At 41.7% G+C, this 21059-nt stretch overlaps 1 protein-coding gene across 1 annotated transcript in view; it reads left to right on the forward strand.

Annotated features, from left to right (window-relative positions):
• HS6ST1 (heparan sulfate 6-O-sulfotransferase 1) overlaps positions 1 to 21059 on the forward strand; it is a 186675-nt gene that overhangs the window by 23995 nt on the left and 141621 nt on the right. The window lies entirely within an intron of this gene.

The raw sequence follows: 21059 nt of genomic DNA on the forward strand, positions 1-21059 counted from the left end.
GAGAGAAAAAACAATGGTCATGGGAGGAGATGTATCGTTGTTTTGTCATGTCATGGTATTAAAAAAGGATTGTTTTCAATTTTGGTTTTAAACAAAAACCATGTGAAAAGAAGGGAAAATTCTGTGTAGTGTCTCTGTTGTCTTCAGAGGGTGGAGATGAAAAGCAAAACTGGGTGGGATGAGAGGTTGATGGAGCACAGTAAAAGTGGCTGAGACTTCTTACTCAAACCCTGCTTTGCGGAGTTATTAATACTGACAGCTACTTTTCTAAAGAAGGGAAGACTTCTGTGATTGCAGAGATGATGAAAGAGAGGATACCTTAGTTGGTTTAGCCAAACTATTAACAAAACCCTACTGGTGTGTTGTTTTTCTTGTTACCTTCAGCAGATGGTATTAAGCCAGTTTGTAGACATGTCTGAACAAGAAAATACACATTTTTACTGTGTTACTCAGCATTATAAAAGTTTGCCAAGACTTGGTCAGACTTATATTAATTTTTCATTCATGGTAATTTCTTTTTGGCTCTCCAAAACTGGGTGCCCTTTGTACACACAAGTGTCTTTATAGCCCTGCAGATATTTTTAACGGTTGTTGGCACTAACCATACCTGAGCTAATTTACTCATCCTGGACCTACAAGCTCCCTGTCTGGAGAGCACACTCTGCCTTGGGGGAGTGCATTATTCATTTGTGTATCCATTGGCTTCCTGTGTGGAAACAATGGTATTTTCCATCTGTGCACTAACATTTGCACACTCATGGAGCTACAGAGATCATGGCAGAATAGCAACCAGCCAGGAGCCACTTTTCCATGTCCTTTTAGCCTCCCAGATGTGTGGTTCATCCTCGATGGCTGTGCCAGAGTGAACTGAGATGCTGATCTTGGTCATGACATCTGGCTCCCCGTTTTGTGTTTTCAGAGCAGCGAATTCATTGTGTTGCTTACTTGTTGGGATGCCTCTGAATTTCTGGACTAGTCATGTCTCTGACATAACATGGATATTATTTTTCTGGTTGAACCTACCTGTTGTTGCCGTGGCTATTCTCCTTTGCAAGTATCACTGGACCTTGTTACCATTAAACTGTAATTTCTTTTCGTCTACCACTGTGCTGTTCAGTACCTGTCTGACCAGTGAGGAGTTGCCAGCATGACTGGGAGGCAATATTTTCAAAAGTACCCAGCAGCTGCTTTGTCAGTCAGGCAAAACCCACAGCGCTTCTCAGGTTGGGATTTACAGGGACCTGAATTGAAAAATGTCTTCTCATTTTAGTTTAATTAGTATTCCTGGAAACTTCAGATTTTCAAGTCTAAACAGAGCAGAAACTGAAAGCAGCTGGTTGGTAGTTCCAGTAAAACCCAGTGGGCAGTGCTGAAACTGTCAGCAGATACAGTGTGTTTGTTCTCTGGGGGATGCCCTGAGGGGAGCAGTGCTGCAGGGCAGATCCTGCTCCTGCTGTTGGACCCTCAGACCTGTCATCTGCAGGGTCTTGTCTGAAGGTGGAGGAAGGGCAAAAAAATAATCAGCCTAAGTAGAAATGCAAACAAACCATCATGCTTTTAATCACAGGGGCAGTGTGGGAATCATAAATCAGAGGGCTGACGGAGTGGTTACAGGAAGCACACATGATTAGGAGAGGTTAGACTTTTCTTTCAAGGTACTTCAGCTGCTCACTGACCCTGAAAGCACTAAATTTTTGCATAGCAAATATGATGAATAGAAAGCAAGATTACACAGAAAGAAACCAGCATTATGTAGATTTTCTCATGCCCCCCTCTAACTGCAGTTTCTGTACTCTGAAATATGTATGTCCCTCTTAACCACACACAGTAACCAACACTACACCCCTCTGATGGTGTGTACAACACACATACACAGAGTGCTCCTCTATTCCCATTTCTTTCCTCATGTGGTTTTTTTTTCCCCTAGCTGCCTCTCAGGATTGAAAAAAGGTTATAATATGATGGAGTTCTTTTCCTAGAAAAGAAACCAATGAAGTTTGAAGAGACAGAAGAACATTGTAAAGTAGCTTTTTTGTTCATGTAGATACTGTGGAAGTACCTCTTGATTTCTTGCTGGGGCCAGCAAGGGCAAAACAGGAATACTCATCATTGTATTTCTAGATCTATGTTCTTAGGCACACCTTTGAGCCTGGAACCACAGCCACAAGAATTTAGTAGTCAGTATGTTCCTTATCACAAAAGAAATTTTAAATTTCAGTGAACTTATGTGCTCACAAATTTATATTTTTCTAGGCTCTATTAGCTATTTTAATCAGATATTTAATCTCCTTAAAAATTTTTTCTTCTTTGCTTTGATGACCCTTTCTTAAGGCTTACAGTGATCTTTGCCTTTCCTTCTTGTACAGTAATCCAAAATTGACCTACTGCTACAATAGCACCTGGGAATTAAAGATTTCCAGGACCTATTTTCTGTTCTATTTTAGTTTTGCAAAGCCTTAGGCTTCTGAAGCAAACTTTATATCTTCAAATACGTCCTTATTTTTAATATATCTATAATAGTGCCCAACTTTAGACACCTTTGGCCTGATTTTGAGAAGTTCCCAAACTTCCAGCAGATGCGTTGCAAGTAACACATGTCCAGAGATTTCTGTTTCTCAGTTCCATTATACTGAACTTCCTGAATGTTGTTTTTTTTTTTAGTTTTTCTCTCACTTCTCAGTTTTGCAAATGGTATCAGTAATGCCTCTGCTGTCCTGTACTTCAAGGTTCCCAGCATAAGCTTTGTGAGCTTTTTTTATAACTTTACACTTTATTTGTTACATTCCTGATGTGTAAAAAATATTGTAGCCAACAATATTTTGTTTCATTTTTTGGAGATAATTTGATTATGTCACCTGTAAAACAGAACCAGAAGACTCTGCAGGGCTCTGCCTTTAAGTTTCCATTTACCAGTTTAGGAACTGGTTTGAGATCAATCAGTGCCACTTGATTGATTGCACATTGAGTGTCTCTCCTTTCCAAAAAGAAATTCTTTCTCTACCTGTGTCTTATCCCACAGGCATTTCTATAAAATTTACTTGGAAACTTCTCCAGATCAGGCAATATCATTTGGCAGCTTCTAGCCTTCTGACACCCTGAAGTTCAAAGGGGTTTCCAGAGGCAGAGAGTGCAAAGCTCCTTCAACTCAGTGTAGTGGGCCTTGAGCAGCAGGAGATTCCCGACAGTCCGAGCTGCAGGCCCTCAACTCCTGTACCAAATTTGTGTCTCCTCTCCTTGGTCCAGCACAGCTGAAAACTGAGGGAGGGCAGTGTGCAGGGGAGATGTGTTTCACTCATCTATGCAGAAACAGTGCAGGAGAAGCCTGAGGCAGGTGTAGGTAAAAGTTATGGGCTCAGTCAGCCCTGTGGACCAAGAGTGGGGAACAGGATCTGTGCAGGTCCACTGGGAGCTAAAGAGTAAATTCACCAGGTACCAGCAGTGTTGGAGAATGAGACTCCAGTCCTGAAAGCCTCTCTGCATCTCCTTTAACAGTCTGAGTTGTTCTATCATACAGTCACTTGGCTGCAGGCTCAAGATTTAACTTTGGGGGGCTGACTAATACCATGGAAGAGTTTTGGTTTAGCAGTTGCAGCATGAGGATTATACTTTGGTAAAAACAGAGTTACTGTTACAAAATTTCTTGAGGCCTCTCTTCTCTGGATGTTTGCTGGGTTAGCAATCTGCAAGTGATACTTGGATGAAGGTGGGGTTTTTTTCTTATTTTCTTTACAGCTCTTTGATTTGCTGTCTTTTTAGTTTGAGGGCTCTGCCTTATGGCTGGTAGGTGACCTGTTAATGTCCTGAAAACTGGAGCTTTTTGAAAAGGATTGATACCTTCAACATTAAGAAAAAAATTCCTTTGCATTAGTCCATTTTAACAGCCAAGGCAATTTTCCACATGGTGGCTTTATGGAAATGGGTTGCAGCTCTTGCCGACCATGACCAGAACATTACAGGAAATGTATTTTCATGGAAGATTTGCTGCAATTGCCAACTGGAGAAAGGGAGGGGGACAGGGGTTTGTTCTGTTAATGGACAACTGCGTGCCATGGTGTGAATCCCTTCTGTTAAATTAAATTGGTTTGCACTTTCCACTCCAGCTTGTTCCATGCTGAAGGAAGCAGTGGCTGATAAGCCGTTCCCCGTGTCAGGCCTGGCGTGCTGGCGTGGTGTGACACCTTATGCTGAACACGGGGAACAACAAACACAGGGAGGGGGCTGACTGAGATCATTTAGGCGGTGCAAACAATTGGAATATTTCCATGGAGTGGCCTGGGCAGAACCGGAACTAATGGAAATTGGCTTTGCAGCCTCAGTGCTTATGGGTGGTAATATCCTCCATGATTCACAGGAGTGCCCAGTGAGGTTTGAAATCTGCAGATGTTACTGCACATGCGTGTCTTTAAACATGGGAACAGTCTCTTTTAATTAAAACTTCAGCGTGAAAGTCTGAAGCTTTGGGTGGGTTTGGTGCACTGTGAGTGTATTTTTTTCCATAGCTGGAAGTTTGATACTTTCCAAATAGAAATAGGAACGATATGTGGCTTTATTTATATGTGAAAATGTTATCTGTGCTGGGAGTATATGATTGCTTGCAGGAAAAAGCACTGCATGACTGATTCCCCTGTGGTAAATATTTGAATTCCAGTAGGTCCGTTATCAATTCCATATGAGATATTTTCCAGCTTGTCCTGCATACACAGGAGATGAGAACAAAAGAAAAACAGAAAAGAGCAGAGAACGTAGGTACATCCCCTAAACTAAACTCCTTGTTCCTGGCAAAGTAGTTTGGAGCTGTGGGGCAGCAATACCTCTTAAATACTCGTGTAGGGTCTTACTGGCTTATATTCTCATTTAATTTTTCTACCACTTGATTTCAGTCGTCTCTTGTAAGGAGTTTAAAGCTGAGCTCTCTAAGTTTGTGTTGACCTGACATTGAATAGGTAAGTCTGTTGAAACAGAGTTTAGTAGAGATATTACTTGAAATCAGCAAATGTCTTTATAAAGAAGTCTATGCCATAGGTTTTACTCTCTAAGAGTAGAGTTACATCAGACTCTGGTGGTGGGGGTGGTAGGCCCATCCAGATGGTAAAAACAGTGTTTGTAAAAATAGTTTTCGAGGGGTTGAGGTTTTTATAGTGATGTATGGAATTTTCAGTGGTTGTGTTGGTTTTGCTTTGAATTTACTCTAGAAAGTTTTAGTGCCTACTGTGTGATGTTTGTAATTACATGAGTAGGGAAAGAGGAAATGGTGAAGTAAGACTAATTTGATGAAATTACCCTGAACATACAATAGATGTATTTCTTGACAAACTGCCAATCTGTGTGTTAGAAAATTTTCATTATTAGTCCTTTAATTTCCCATTCCCAACAAGGAGGGATTTGTTTAGCTATGTTTGCCTGCAGAAAAACTGGAATGACCAACTGAAATTCACCCTTTTGAGGAGGTACTGTTTTATACTGAGAGCATGTACTGGATGAATATACTTGATATAGTTCATGTGGCATATGATATACGTAAAGTCTGTTTTAAATTTTGATCTTACCAGCAGCATTATAATAATGTTGCACAGCTTATTCTGCTATATTTGTCATGTTTTAACATTAAGTGTGTTACTCAGAGAGAACCACCAGAGTAAGTTGGAAGAAATTGGGAAGAGGGAGCATGGTGGAAAGGCTGGGGCATTAGAGGAGATGACACTGTCTTGCTCCCTCTTTGTGACTAAACTGAGAGAGTGGGAGGTTAGTGCTTATTGCTGTGCAAAGCTGGGTGATGGTAGCGAGAGAATGATATGGGTGGATGATCTCCAAACATTTCTTCAGTGTCTTGAACTTGAGATTCTGAAAATATGCATAAAGCTCTTGACGCTGCGAAAGCATTTGAATTCAGAGCTGAGGTGGGGAATCAATCGTGCAGTGCCTTATCCTGCAAGGGAACAAGGCACCCTTTCTGTGCTGGCCCTGATTGCTGCTCATCTTCTGGACAGAGAAACGTGCAGTGAACCACCTCCACCAACTGTGGTACCTGGGTACAGCGAGACAGGGCAATGAAGGGGAGGAGGACAGTAAAAATAAAACCTTAAGTTTTATTTTTTAGTCTATACAGTAAATAAAAACAGGGGGTGAAGCTCTTTCTTTGCCTTTTTTAATTGTGTGGTGGGTATCCATTGTTAGCCTGGACTTCACCTGTCATCTGTACTGCTTGTGGAAGGCCTGGAGCCCAGCAGAGCGGTCGGATGAGACCCAGTGCCAGAGTGCAGTTGTTACACAAATCAGCACTCCCCTCAACAACTGTTTCCACTTGACTGGAGTGGCTTCTGTGGTAGATTGAGTATGACATGCCATCTCATATCCCAAGGAGTTATTAAACCAATGTACCATGCATGACTTCTTAACACAGTATCACCAGGGGATGGTTAAATATTCACTGGGACAGGAAGAAATGCAGGCTTTTGAAGAAAACCAAGCTCTCCCGTGCCAACTGACTATTGAAAACTTAATGAAAAATAATGGTTTCTCACAGTTATGCCCCACTGTACACTTGGAGAGCTCTGTATAGCCTCTTCCCTCTCTGAGTCAATGAAGCCCCCGAAAAAGAAAGGGCTGTGCTGTGTACATGGATGAAACTATATAGAGTTCCTTGCTGATTAGTAGATGGATATGATGCTTAGAAAAAAATTGCTTAATGGTTCTGCTCAGCCTTTAGTGTGGGAGATAAATGAGTCACATGCACGTGGTACTTGGTGCACGGCAGTGGAAACAATATGCTCCCAGTCAGCCAGCAGGGGATTTACTGGGGGTGTGTCAGTAGGTACTTGGTGGCATGGATGAAAATACTGCTGCTTTTTGGGGAAGAATCAATATGTTTACAGTGTCTGCTTCAGGAATAAGCATTAGATTCTTGCTTTGGGAACGACATTAAAAGCTTGATGTCAGTTTGTAAAACCTGAGAAATGCAGAGTTAAAGCTCAGGAGTCCTTAAGGTCTTTGTTTGCCTTGGACATTACAGCATCTAAAAATACAACGTTTTGACTCTGTATCTCTTACTTACCTGTAAGAGTGGATGCACATTACAGAAGCTGTGCAAGTGGGAGTAAATGACAGGGTCCATCTTTGATGTCTTTGTTCATTGCAATGTTTCAAATGATGGAGCAGTCTGGCATTTTGCTTATACAGGAAGTTTTCTGTTCAGCAGCTGATTGTCCCCACTGCCCATGTTGGGTACCTGGCTGTGAGTGCTGCATTAACATGTCTCAGTAGTTCACTGACTGCTGTAGCTCTGTGATGAATCTTCCTGGCAGGACTGGGAATGGATTTCCTTGGAAGTGAAAAATAATAGGCTGAAGGCAGAGTTTTAGAAGTTGCTTCCTGTTTTTTATCAGTGCTTTACAAAGAGGCTTGAGTTTATAAGAGAGACCTTCACTGATTCAGAAAAGTCTCAGCTGGCTCCTTGCCATTGAAATAATAAGAAATAGTTCCACAAGCAGATGTTTTAGTTATGAAACAGCCAGTCCTTATGATCAGTGACTGTCTGTTCTGACAGGATTTGTGACCTCAGACACACCTAAAGTGGCTGCAAGAAGGAGCAGTGGTACTTGTGCCTTGAACACAGAGGCTACCTGGCATTAATACCACATGGGGCTAGTTTACTTGGGAAGTATCCTTTTGCTTGTGTTATGCAATTGCATTTGTTGAGTAGGTGTCTTGCTGAGTGAAGGGTATCTCAAAAGATAAGAAAACCTGTGATGGTGATCTTTGAGATCATGAGCCATAAAAGTCTGCTGTTTGTATTACTGCTGTTGGTTTTTTTACAGGTTGCAGAATACCTGGAAGGAAGTAAAGTTTCTATCTTCTTGCAGTCTTAACTAAATCCTTCCCTTATCTTGGATACAGGGAAAGGTCCTGTGCTGCTAGGGGTTAGAATTGGGTGGCACTGGGAAAATGCAGAGTCAGCCTCACCAGATACTGAATAGAACTGAGGGCACAAAAGAATTTATACCCTTAATTCCAGTCTGATTCATTGCTTGATCACAGATTGTCCTGTCTGTCATTAGTTTAAAGAGAAATCTGCTTTTCTGAAACAGCTGAGTGTCTTTGGAAGTTGGGTTTACACAGGTCTGTTTTACAGATGGGTTGCTTTTCTGCTTTCTCTGAAACACTTTGCTTACTGGATGTTTGTATTTGCATCTGAACAGCTGATGCTTCAAAAGAGAAAATGGATAAGAAAAAAGAGAACACCAGCTTATTTTCTCAGCTGCTATAAATTGATGTAGATATCCCGTTATTAACCGAAGTTGCTCTGTCTCTGTGCTGAGCTGAGGACTTACAGCTGGAGACTCTGAGCCAGGGAGGTCCTGGAACAGTCAGGTGCCCCGTGCCCAGTGCTGGCACGTTCCCTGGGGGCAGGGTTGGCACAGTGTGGCTGCAGTGGGGATGACCTGGGTGTGCAGCAGCACTGGTGGAAGGTGAGCAGTGGGGCTCACTGAGTGTTGCACCCTCTGGGTTCAGAGGGAGTTGTGCATGGGCTGTCACCTGTCCTTTTTATTTTCCTAAACAAAGAAGAAGAAATAAGCTTTTATGGTTATCTAACAAAATACTGTGTAACTTTACTGCTTTTGACTGTTGTGTGCTAACTGTAGAGGCCAGATTAAGCTCTTTCTTTTGCCCTCAACATCAACGTTAATCTCTTTCTATTCAAAGGTACCTCTTTTATCTTGGTGCTAATCCAGGACCCTTACAGTCAAAATTTGACAGTAAAATTTGGTATTGAGGGTTATAAAATAACTCCACTAAAAGTGCTATCAATGTTAATGGAACAGGGCAGTGTGCAGCCTGGAAAGAGTAAACTTGTGTGTCACATGGGTGAAATCTGGGGCAGTAACATCTCCAGTAAATAGAGGAGTTTGATGGGTGTTCTACCAGAGCTTGGGCACCTCTCCTAAATGGAGTAGGAAGACACAAATGGATCATTCATCCTTTCTGCACACAGCAAGTGTAATAAAAAGCTTCATTGGGTTTTGTTTTCCTTCCTTCAGGCAGCAGCCGAATTGCAATTATACTTAGATATTTTTTTCCATTTATTAGAATAAGAAAAATACCTATTATTCCAGCATTACCAGTTCAGACATGAAAATGAAAATGTTTGTTTACTTATGTTACAGAGGCTGAGTGCATGATCTTACTTGCACTGCCATCAGTGGCAAAGCTCCTATTGATTTCAGTGAGAACTGGGTTGTCCTCTTGTTGGGAACAGGAGATGCTGTGATCAGCTTAATTTGTGACAGCTAAAAGAGTGTTCAGAGCCAAGGAATTGAAAAACAACCCGCAAAAATGTGGAAAAACATATTAGGAAAACATCCAGCTATCATATCTGTGGGCCTGGTAGTAATTTTAAGGGAAATAAACAATGGCAGTGGACTCTGAAATCATGCAGTGATCAGTAAAAAATACCAGGTTGTTGGAAAATTCTTCCCTGAAGGAAGAGGTCTCTCTTTTAAAAATAATAATTTCAAAACAAATGTAGCAAACATATAAAAATTAACATTTCTGAAGCATAAAAGGAGAGGTGTGTGGATTTGGTACAGCACAGTTTAATTTGTCTCGAGATGAGCTTTGTGGGTGTCCCAGCTTGCAAGTCCAGTTGTCTGTACATGTTCCCAGGCTTGCAGCAGGACGGGGGAAGAAGGATGTTGGTGCTGTTTTTTCCGGGTGTGGAGGAGGCTGCAGTGTGAGCAGCACCCCTGTGCTGCTTTGTGCCCAGAGCTCCCTGGTTCCCATGGGGTTACTCAGCTCAAGGTGTGCCTGCAGAGTAGGAAACAGAGAGTAAGGAGAGCATTTTAAATTTTTCCTTGCTTCTCATGCTGGCAAACACAAAGTAGAGCTAATTCTGTTTGAGTTTTACAGTATCTTAGCCAAAGTTTGTGTAGCCCGTCTCTCTTCTGTTCAGTGAATAATCACCAAAACGAAAGTAATCAGCCTGTGTCCTTTTTTTTCTTAAAAATCAACAAAAAGTCATTATGAACACCCTTGAAATAGAAGACATGGGAATACGTGTTGAGAAAGGAACACAGATTTTTATTTTCTTTGTAATTGTTAATGCCTTGCTGTAAATAGAAAGCTTTTAAACTTAAACAACAGTTCTCAAGTGATGAAAAGCGAGTTAAATGTGTCCTTCACTCGAAAGCTTTTGATGCATTTGCTTTCTCTTGGGAATAAACTTGAGCAGAGCAATGATAATTCTTCAATGGACCCAAGTTTTATTTCTTGTCTTGCATTTATATTTACGAACCCTAACCTTCAGTACTTATTTGAGAGTGGGTTAATGCATTTTGTTGCTGCATTAGCACACCAAGGGAGGGAATGGGTTATGGCAAAGCTTTGAACAGGCTGCCACGGTTGTTTGGAGAACTCACTGCACCCAGGAGCAGCTTTATGGTCCCACAGATTGATTCCCTTTTCCATGGGCTGGAGCCACCCTGGGACTTGTTTTTGCCTTAGATCTGAAAACTTTCCGCTCTTCTGAGCAGAAGAGAGAGAGGGAAACAGCTCTGTTAGCCACACACAGGTACTGGGCTGTGAAATGGGAGTTGGTGATTCTTTGGGAGTTTGGAGGAAGCTGATTGATTTCAGTGCCAGTCCCACCCCCTTGTTTTACTGCAGGAGTTGGTGTCCCCTGGCTTCAGCAGCTGCCCTTCCTTTTCCTTGGGTGCAGCCAAGGGTTCACCTTACATGTCACTAAGCAGGTTGATACTTAGTTATTTGGTTCATCTTCTCCCTGCTCATCCCCTGCAGAGGGAATGCAGGGACTGCCTGCTTGTGGAGTGTTTTGAGGTGGTGGAAAAGAGCATGAAGATGATGTTGGCAAGGATGGGCAGAACTGGTTTGGGTTAATTTGGGGGAGTTTTTTGCGTGTTTTGGTGAGGTTTGTGATGGGGTCCCCCCTCAACATTGTGTGCATGTTCTGAAGAAAGAGCATTTCACAGAGGGAAAATGTCATTATTGCTGATTTCAGATGGGGTAGGTTATTTGATTGCTAACCAGATGGCACATCCCTGTCTTAAATAAAGAAAGTATCCAGCTAGGTTAAACACCATGTAATTTAAACTGTTTGTGGAGGGAGGGAAGGGAGAAAGGGGGGATTGGTTAGCAAACACTAAAATGACTGTTCCTGATCTTCCTTATCTCTAGTTGCTGTGGGAATCCAAGTGCTGCAATTTCAGATTCCTGTTCAGCTTTTTGGTCTTGTTTAAGTAGATTTGTACAGCTGCAGACAACTTACAGGATTGAGCATTTTGAGTCTTAAAGACAAAGATTTGCTTCTGATACCATGTTTCATATTTTCAAATTAATTATTGAGCTTTGGTGACTGAATTTCCCTTTCAGTGTTTGTGAGAGTGATCCCAGGCTCCAGAGCTCTCTCCCTGTATTTTACCAACTGTTCTATTTGGTTTTGGTTATGGCCCCATCTCACTATGAAGTGCTGCTGTCTGCGAGGTTTGATTCTTTCCATGACCACTTTTCCCCTCTCCAGAGGAAGGTGTGTCTCTCAGACAGGGATGTGTATCATCCTATGCAATCTCAGTCTCAAAGAATGGTGCCAGAAGATGAGGCAATAAAATTCTGACCACTTGAAGGATTTTATGTCTCTGCAATGCATCATCATCAGGCACTTTCCCCACCCTTGGCCAGATCTCTGCACACCTTTCCCTGGAGAAGGGGTGGCCATGGCTACATAGAATGCAGAGTTCTCACACTGAGAAGTGGTTCAGAATGAAACACACCACAACAGGGTGGACCAAACCTAGGCTGACACTGGTTTTTTCACCATCAATCTGTGAATTTGTGACATAGTTCTGAAAATCTGTTTCTGTTCTCAAGTAAATCTAGTTTGAGGAATTCGGCAGCAAACCCTTCTTGACAGGGAGTTTCTTTTGGAAGGCTTTGTCTTGCAGCCCCGTTTTTTCCCAGTTGATGGAAAGTGTTGGGAGAGGAGAAGGAGCACCGTGATCTTCACATTCAGCATAGAAAACAAGTATTTGTGTTATTTTAATTTACTTTTTACAGGATTTTTCTCAAAAAAAAGAAAGACCTCTAAAGATCTCAGTGTTTCTGTGGTGTCAGAAAGCAGTTATGCAGGCCTCACAATCTTGACTGAGTTTACAGAGCTGGGTAGATGTCATGCCCCATGTCCCTCAAGGCTGGTGTAGTTTTAAAAATGTGTGTTGCCCACTTTGTTCCACTGAAACTATTGCACTACCTGTAACCAATATTAGATTTTTTTCCTTCATTCACTTACATTTTCTGTCTTATTATATGTTTTCACGTTGCTTTCAGGTAGGATGAGTTAGGATCAGGGTGTGTTAGCCTTTAGTATGCCAATGATAAACCATTTCCTCTGTGATAAAGATGAGATAGTAAAAGTTGTAAAATATAGGAGTTCTGGGCTGGCACTTAATAGTCTGCCTCCTTTTCTGTGCTCATTCCACCAGCAGCCCTTCAGGTGGGTGGGGTGAAGTAAAATGCAGACACAGGCTGCAGGTACCTCTGCACTGCAGCTGCTCTGTCCAGAGCTGAGCTGCCTTCATGTAGCACCTTATTTTTGGTACCTGTAGTACCTCCTGTTGTGTGGCACAAAGTACCTGCATCTGAGCTAGTATCGTGAATACATTTTACAGCTCACACTGAGGTCTCTGCAACCAGAATTATACTGTTACCAGTAACTTTGCAATTTACAGTTCACTTTTACTGCAGACCAAGCAACACAACATATGTTCTTCAGTTGACTTTTGTTGTTTCTTCTTGTACTTTGTTTTTATCCCGTGCCACATCACCACTGTCTTGGTTGTACTTGTGCAAGTGTTTGGGGACCAGACTTTAAAACAATATCCCAGCAAGAAGTTGATTTAAATGGATTTTCTCTAATCCACGTCACTTTTGATTTCTGCACGAGATGCCACAAATGTCTGCCTCAGCACAGCTGAGAGGAAAACCAAAGTGTGATGTTGAAGCAGAGATGAAATATTGATTTGGGTTTTTTTCCCATCCTGTACCAGGTGTTTTCAGATGCTGTAGAGTTGGTGTGTCCCCAGACCACTAACACAGCAGTGGAAAGGAGTTGGGGCAAGGCAGCAGGAGCATTTGGCACTGCTAGAGCAGAGTCCACACGAGCCAAACCCAAACTGTGCATGTCCCTGGGTGTGCTCTGTTCCACTCTCTCCACTGCTGTCAATCTGCACAGAAAATCAGCAGCATTGCCTTTTTCACCTGCACCCAGGAACTTACCATGGCAAACCTGAACCACTGAGCCCAGTGGTGTCTGTAAAGCTCTTGGCTTTGTCACTGTGGGTTATTTGTTACCTTCCAGCCTCTGTTCAATCTGCCTGTGTGCTGGCAGGCAGTGCTGGGAGATGAAATTCTGCAATTTTAAGATGATAAACTGTCTGAATAAAACTTTTTTGGAAGAAGGTAATTTTTGTGCCGACTTCGTAATCTTTTCAGTCTTCCACAGAGATTCTGTAGCATGACAGCCATTTGTTTGTAGTTTAGTATTTAAAGTTCTGTGAGTTTTGGCATGTAGTATTTTTCTTCTGGTGTTTTTACTTGTTTATGTTACTTCCCAGATGATCTTTTTTGGTAATGTATATATAAATAGTCTATTATAATGCCTAATCCCTTATTAAAGGAGACCTGGAAGGATCAATTGCACTGTAAAAGAATAATTAGCTATTTTTTCCCTTTACCGTGAAAGTGAAAATTGAATTTTCACTGTGTGTCGTATTGACTTTGAACAGTTTATTGAGAACTAGATTTGAGAAAGTCTGACTCCCACCCAACAGGTTAATCAGTCAATGGCTAATAGACCTGTGATGCTCCACAGCCACCAGCTAATAGATTTTCCATTGTTGTTCCTTCCTTGTTGGTCAGATAATCTGTTCCAGTAGCTGAGCTATGGAATGCACAAATGGCACTTTGCAGAGTGTGAAGACCCTAAAATTTCCTTGTAGAAAGTTTCCATTCATTCCGACTTTGTAATTTGCCAGCTTCTACCTGCTCCCTTCCCATTCCCCTTCCAATTCTGTTCAAAACTGCTGCTTATTAAATCTAGAGCTCCTGAAAGGTGGGGGGCTGATGGTTCTGCAACCTTTGTTCTTTTAATATCCATGGGCCTGCTGTCCCACGGAAAGCAGGAGCTCTCTTTCCTCCCCCTGGCTGGGCTGTGGAGAGTGTCAGGCTCTCTGAGAGCACTGCCCTGCCCTGGCTGGGGCTGCTCTCCCAGGGCTGGGGGGTCACAGCTGCTCCTTGGGACACACAGACACAAAACGTGCCTCTGCTTTACTTGTCAGGGTGCAGGGCTGGCAGGGCACGGGTAACACTTTTCTCTGGGAGGAAGGTGATGTTTGGAGAGCTCCCTAAAAGCCTGTAATCTGCTGTGAAATTTATGAATATGAAACCGGACCGTCGCAGATGGGCATTATTAACAAATGAGTTAATGCCAGCGAAGCATGAAAGGAAAGTAAAAACCTAGTAGATTATGTTGTTTCTCTGTAAGAATTAGACTCTAAAAATAAGCCTTTGAGTTAATCTTGCGTACTGCTGCACCCCGTGGGTCCAAACAGGAGACCAGGCCTCCCTGCCTCTGCTAGAACTGCTCTTAAAATTGTCAGTGTGAAGGACAGAGCCAAAATACTGCATAGAAAAGGAAGTCTAAATGTAAGAAGCATCTCGACTCTGGAGGTCTAGTATAAGCAACTGAAGGTGTTTGGAGTTCTATCAGTAATTCTGCAGTGAGCACCCAGCTCTGTTTCTGCACAGAACTCTAAAAACAGCTCTCCAAGAGCCATTTTTAACAAGCAGAAGTCAGCAGCTCCTCCTCTTTATATATATGAGCTTAATAGGCCACTGGATTAAATTATTCATCTTCAGGGGAGGGGAAGAAGAGTAATTAGGGAAAAAAAATCCATTTGTCCCCATGCACTGTTTTGTGTCTGCACATCCCCACCCACCTCCTGTCTTGACAATTGTAATTTTCAGACATTTTAGCTTAGTGAATGGTCAGTTGTGGGGATGGGGATGTGGATGGACATATGCAGCTGCTCCTACCACCCACCCCCAGTGAATGTGGGTTTTCGTAGTAATTGGGTGATGCATGGATAAATTACTTGTTCATACAAATAGCAAATATTTTTAGGGATGACTCCCAAGAAATGTATTTAAAAGAGGAAGCATACCACCTTTACAGTCAATTTTCACTTCTCTGCTACAGCTGTAGAAGTCACCTTTAAGCAAGAGTTCCATGCTGTAGGTGTGGAGGTTTGGGTGCAGCGATACACACAGCTTTAAATGCAGGAGTTAATTACTGAAAAGTGGTTGTGCTGTAAACCTGACTTTTAGAAATTCAGACTCCAAATGTAGTTTCATGTTGTTGCCATATTTATGTGACTTTGGGCCCTGAAAGTCAGGGCCTGGTAGACCTTGTAGGCTTTGATCTGGTTTTATGGTCTTTGCTGTGTAGCCTTCATTGCAGTAACACAAACTTTTTTCCCCTGACCATGAGTGGTGAGCTTTTAAAATTAAAGTGAAATGAAAATGGGGCTGATTTGGTTGAACTCTCTATTTAACATCAACACTTGGAGTGCAATAGCTCAGTTCTGAGTTCTGAGCTTCAACCACGTGGTCATGCCAGGTATGAGGGGAGAGCCACTTCACAGCCAGTGTCTTGGGAGAGAAAGTAACCTGATTCCAGTAGGTCTGCCAGGAGAAAAATGATGGATAAATGGAAAATAAATAGCAAAAGCTTCTAGAGATATTTGGGGGGAATAAGAGGTTTTCTGGTTAAGTGATACCTGAAATAAGCTCACAAATGCTTTTTCTTTCCACAAGTTCTGTTTCTGCTGGCTTAAGCTGTAAGTGCATAAGGAGACACACACAGATCTTTAGCTGATAATGTTCATCTGAGTCTGTTACACAGCCAGCCAGAACACTGAAATTGTTCTGAAAGAGGAAGGACTGGGCAACAGAAACCAGAAACTGCCCTGAAGGAATGACCCTTATTCCACAATTTCTTTTGTAATTTGTTATCCTTTTTTAGTCACAGTTTTCATGATATACACTTCTAGAAGAACTCTTGGACCTAACTTCTTCTTGACTTTTGATCATTATTTTGGTACTTTGCTGGGAGGTTTAACCCCTTGAGCTCCTGCCCAGATACACCATGGGTGGGAGGTGTGGTCCTCCACTTCTTTAGCTGGCAGTGTTCCCTGTGTAGTGCTAAAAGCTCTTAGAGACCTTTTGAGAAAACAGGGTTTGTTGTTTTGTCCAAATATTCTCAACATCCTTCCTGAGAAGGAACTTAGACTTGTTGCACCCAGTCCTAAGTACCATTTCAAGCTGTAGTAAAGCCCAGACAGCAATAAAGATATCTTCTAAGAATTCAGGCAGGAGTCAGTTTGGATCCTTGATCCTATGGTGTTTGCTGCTTAAGGTGGGAGATTTCATTATTCCTAACTGCAACTAAGAATTGTTTATTTTTTTCTTTTTTGGTGTCTAAGATTCCATTCAAAGTAAAAGAGGAAAAAGAAGGCAGAGTAGAATTAGGAGTTTGTGTGTGCATCTAAGCCTGTCCTTGAAGATTTTGTGCAGAGATGTCTTGGGAGAGAGAGCAGTTGGCCACTGGGGCCGTTCAGAACACTCCTCTTGGTGGCCACCATGAGCTGAGCCCTTCCCTCTGCCCCTGGGGAGCTGAACTCCAGCACTTGCACTTGGTAGTCATTTAAAGGAAAATCAAACCCCTGATTGGATTGCAATTATCTGCACTGTGTCCTGGTGGGAAAGTGGATGTATGTGTGGAATAAAAAGTATTAGTGGTAAACTCTGCACAAAGAGATCACAGAGCTAAACCCACCCGAGCTGGATGTGAGTCACTCCAAAGCTCTCCTTCCCCTTGGAGGGGGCCAGATGCAATCTACCCTTCTTGCTTTGAGTGGGAAACAACTGACAGTTTGTAGTAGTTCTTTCTGAGAGGGTAATCCCAGGTTAAAAACAAAAGGAAAGCTTGAACAACTCCTGATGGTTTTTCCAGCAGAGCTTATACTGTACCCTTGTATTTTAAACATCTGTTCCTCAGGCACTTGTCTCACCTGATTTGGTGATTTCTGAGCGCCTTGGAACGCTGGAATGGTGTAATTCTTAGTTCACTTTGAAAACTAAATCAAAGCATGTTTCGTGGAATTCTGACAACACCGAGTACCCTTTCTAATTAGGGAGTGTTGAAGCTTGGTGAGTGATTCCCAAAGACAGTGTGTGTTTTCAGCCCTCAGTTGCCCCGATGATGAGCCACATTGTATGATTACTTCTCAAAATACCAAGTTAGATGTTTTTGGTTCATTTTTCCAAACCAGTGTCTTAGCACTCACCTGATTGTTCCTCTATACAGAAACCTAGATATTGCAAGCTGGCTGAAATTTCTGGCTTACTCTTTGGGAGCTTGATGTTTCAGAAACCACAATGGATTTCTAAGGAATTCTCATTGTCAAAATCTATCCATGGTAAGCTTCTGAAAGAAACAGTTGAGGTAAACTGTAGAGGGAATATTCTCTGGATCTCTTTGGAGGTCTCCAGATATAATAGTGAAATGGGAAATATTTATGTTCTCTAGACCACATATAAGCAGCTTCTGCTGAAATCATCTCTCTGCCTGTCAGGCACTTAAAAGAAGAGATTGGTCAGGCTGCTGCCAGGGGCTTGGAAGGTTGGGCAGGGAGGGGCTGGGTGCTCTTGTAGTCCGGCTGAGAAGGGAGCCCTGGGTTTAGGTTTCATCTTTCAGACTGGGAGACCAGGAAACTATTATTTCATTAATGATCTATCCAAACATGCCTGCTTACTGTATGGACTCCTTGTTTATAAAAGGAAATTGTGCATTTAATGAGTAATAGCAAAAGAAGGGGAGAAGGGAGAGAAGCCCACTCCTACATCCATTAAGACAAAGTTCCTTGCAGAGAAAAGCCTTTCTTTTCCCATAATGAATTCTGCTGCAAATGGAAACATATGCTCAGTGCTCCTGCTGTGTTAGTATGTATACTTTGTGTATATTACCATAATTGTGCAATAGGTGTAGAATATGAGTAGATGCCACTTGGACACAAATGCATAGGCTTTGTAAAAACGTGGGGCGAGTTTGGCATGAAGTATGTTAGCTGGAATTTCCTAAACTTTGTTAATTTGGTGAAAGATTCCACAGTGCCTTAATCCCTGTGACATTCTTCCTTATGTTCCTTCTACCTATTTCTTTAATGTAATTATTTCTGAAATTCATTAATACAAATCTAGTTATGAAGGTGCAAGGCAGCAAGATGTGAAAACCCAAGTCATTTAAAGGGTTCTGTGTTACCTTCCAGGGGAGAGAGGGTGTCAGGCTGTTCATGAAAGTAGCAGTTGCTTGTAACAGTAGGTTTGCTGATTATTCTAACAGCAAAGGGCAGGAGTGCTGAATGGATAGGCAAAAAGAAATCTGAGACCAGAATACAGCACTTTAGCTCTCACAGACAAATGAAGTGAAGAAAAGGGAGACCACCTTTCTTAAACACAAGGTCACTAATCCAAAAGGTTGAGTGGGACCATTGCAGTCACTCCCACACATGCTTTGAAAATGTAAAGCCACAGCACTCAATTAACACATCTGACTGTTGTTGATCAAGAAAATATACCATTTGCTTGCTGTCTGCATCTCTTACAGTTCCCCTGCAAAGTCACCTAACAGCAGGGTCCAAAATCCTTCTTGGAGAAAGATGGGGAGAGGGATAAAAGATGTGAGAAAAACAAGAAAGGTGGAATTGGTGTTGACAGCTCCATTTATATCTGCCTGATTTGTCATCTTTCTAAAATCATCCTGTTGCATTTGCCTGGGCAGGGTACAAACTGTTTCCTTACCCAGCCTTGGTGGGCAGAAGCCAAGTACTGCCATAAGCTCACTTGAGATGTGTCTGAGCCTTCCGAGGCTTAGTCTGAAACTTTCTGCATGTTCACCTGGGGAGGAAAAAGAAACCCTGAATTGGCACCTGCTGGGGGTGGCATTATTTGTGTTGTATCATCCTGATGGATTTGGTGTCCCTGTGAGCCCCACAGCTGTAATAGTATGAAAATGAGAGACTTTGACATGCTCGTGGAATACATTTTCAGGAGATTTAATCTATTTTCTAACTTTTGTACTTAGTTCCTTCAGTCCTAGATTACTGTTTCATTTGAATGACTTGGGGAAATATAATTTTCAGACAGAGTTTCACTTTCATTCAGTTTCTGTCCTAAAATTTGTTGGAGGGGCAAAGTAAACAGTAATTCCAAGTGCCTTCTTTGAATCTGTGTTAAAATCCAGTGCTGTGCTTTTTCCACGTTAATTTTTAAGTGTTGTAGCACTCAGCTGTAGCAATAGAGGGTAAAAAGAGTAGCTCAGGAGGAGGAGGAGGTGACCTGTGTGCTTTCACAGGCACTTAGTCACCTGTGGACCACCAGTCTTGGTTAAGATGAAGCAGATCTCAAATAAAACATTGTTACCTTTCCTATGTTTCTTTCAATTTCTACAAAAATATTTTAAATGTATTTAAGGGAGATATAAAAAATAATGATGACATTCTTACATTGAAACTGCAAGAGTTTAACTTATGGTATAGCAAGAGAGAAGATGACATTTTGAATACAAACATTGCAATGGAAAAATCTAAAAAGCATTTTTCTGCCTACTTAAGCCTTTTCTAAGCATTTATTGCAGTTGCTTTCACTGCACTTAGGTCACTGTTTGCTGTCCTTACCACATATATGCTGTAACTTAACCTTGCACTTCATTACTGACCAAAAGCAATCATTGCAAGCACAACCCAAACATTCTGACTTTTAAAGGAAAATAAAAATATAATGGTTTTTATAACTAACGCATACATTTTCGAGTAGTAGAATAGCATCTGTAAATCAGCATTCATTTCCCTTAGGTCAGGGAGTTGAGTCTAAATTGCCTGAATTTTTCTAAATACTTTCTAAACCCAGAATTCAGTAGAGATCTGCTGCAGTTGATCTGTGGTTTATTTGAAGTATTAAAAAGTTTTCTTTATTGCATTATAAATTTGTTCGGGGGAACTTTTTCTACTCTATCACCAAGGTTGTAATTAGGACTGCAGTTAAGGGTGTTTGAAATCACAGCACAAATTTACAGTGCTACACATGACATCTTATTCCATCTCTCTTCTCCTGACCTGTCTCATGGTGCTGGGCAAGCAACTTCACCCTTTTCCTGTTTTTCTTGCTAGCATGAATGTTCTCTCTCACCCCCTCTTTCTTTCAGGTTTTTTGGAAGTATTGTAGATGCCTTGGGCCAGAATCAGCCTTTCTGCTTTGTGTATGTCCTAGCAGGGTAGAATGGCAATCTTGCTTAAAAACCTCCAGGTTCTACTGTAATAGTAATGACAATCATAAATAGTAAATAACCCTATAAGCACTTTCTAGTTTACCACAAACAGCTTTTGTTCATAATATATACCTTGCTGGTTTTTTATTATTTTTTTAATGAATTAGAACATGTGGAGGCAAGATAAAAATCCCAGAATACTCAGACACAATTAAAAAATAAATTGGCTCTCAGGAAGAAATACTGTGCACTTGAGTCGCTTAGAAGAAAGAAGGGAAGTGGGTAGAAATGCTGTATTGCTGTCTAGATGGAAAACATGTCAAATATGCATGAAACTCTCGGCCCAGGGGGTGGGGAGGTTGAGAAATGGAATGCATTTTTTTTATCAGCTAAAAGAGACCATTTGCTTTCAGCTTCACCTCTAATCCTGATAAAAGAGTTTATTGAACTCAGATACTTTTCAAAGAGAATTGAAGGGCGCGCCCTAATTTTATTTCTCGGAGAAAGTTGAAATGATAATGTTGTCTTCATATTCTCAGTGCTGCTTCAGAGTTGGAAAAAAGCAAGAACAAAGCAGTAAAAACCCACCCTGTCTGCCCCCTCTTCCCAGGCCTGGTGACAGGGTGTTTTATTAGCACTGTCTGTGCTTCCGTGCCCTCTAGTAAAGCCC

Source organism: Manacus vitellinus, unplaced genomic scaffold (assembly GCF_001715985.3).
Source record: "Manacus vitellinus isolate BGI_N305 unplaced genomic scaffold, ASM171598v3 scaffold_60_pilon, whole genome shotgun sequence".
NCBI classification, from domain to species: domain Eukaryota; kingdom Metazoa; phylum Chordata; class Aves; order Passeriformes; family Pipridae; genus Manacus; species Manacus vitellinus.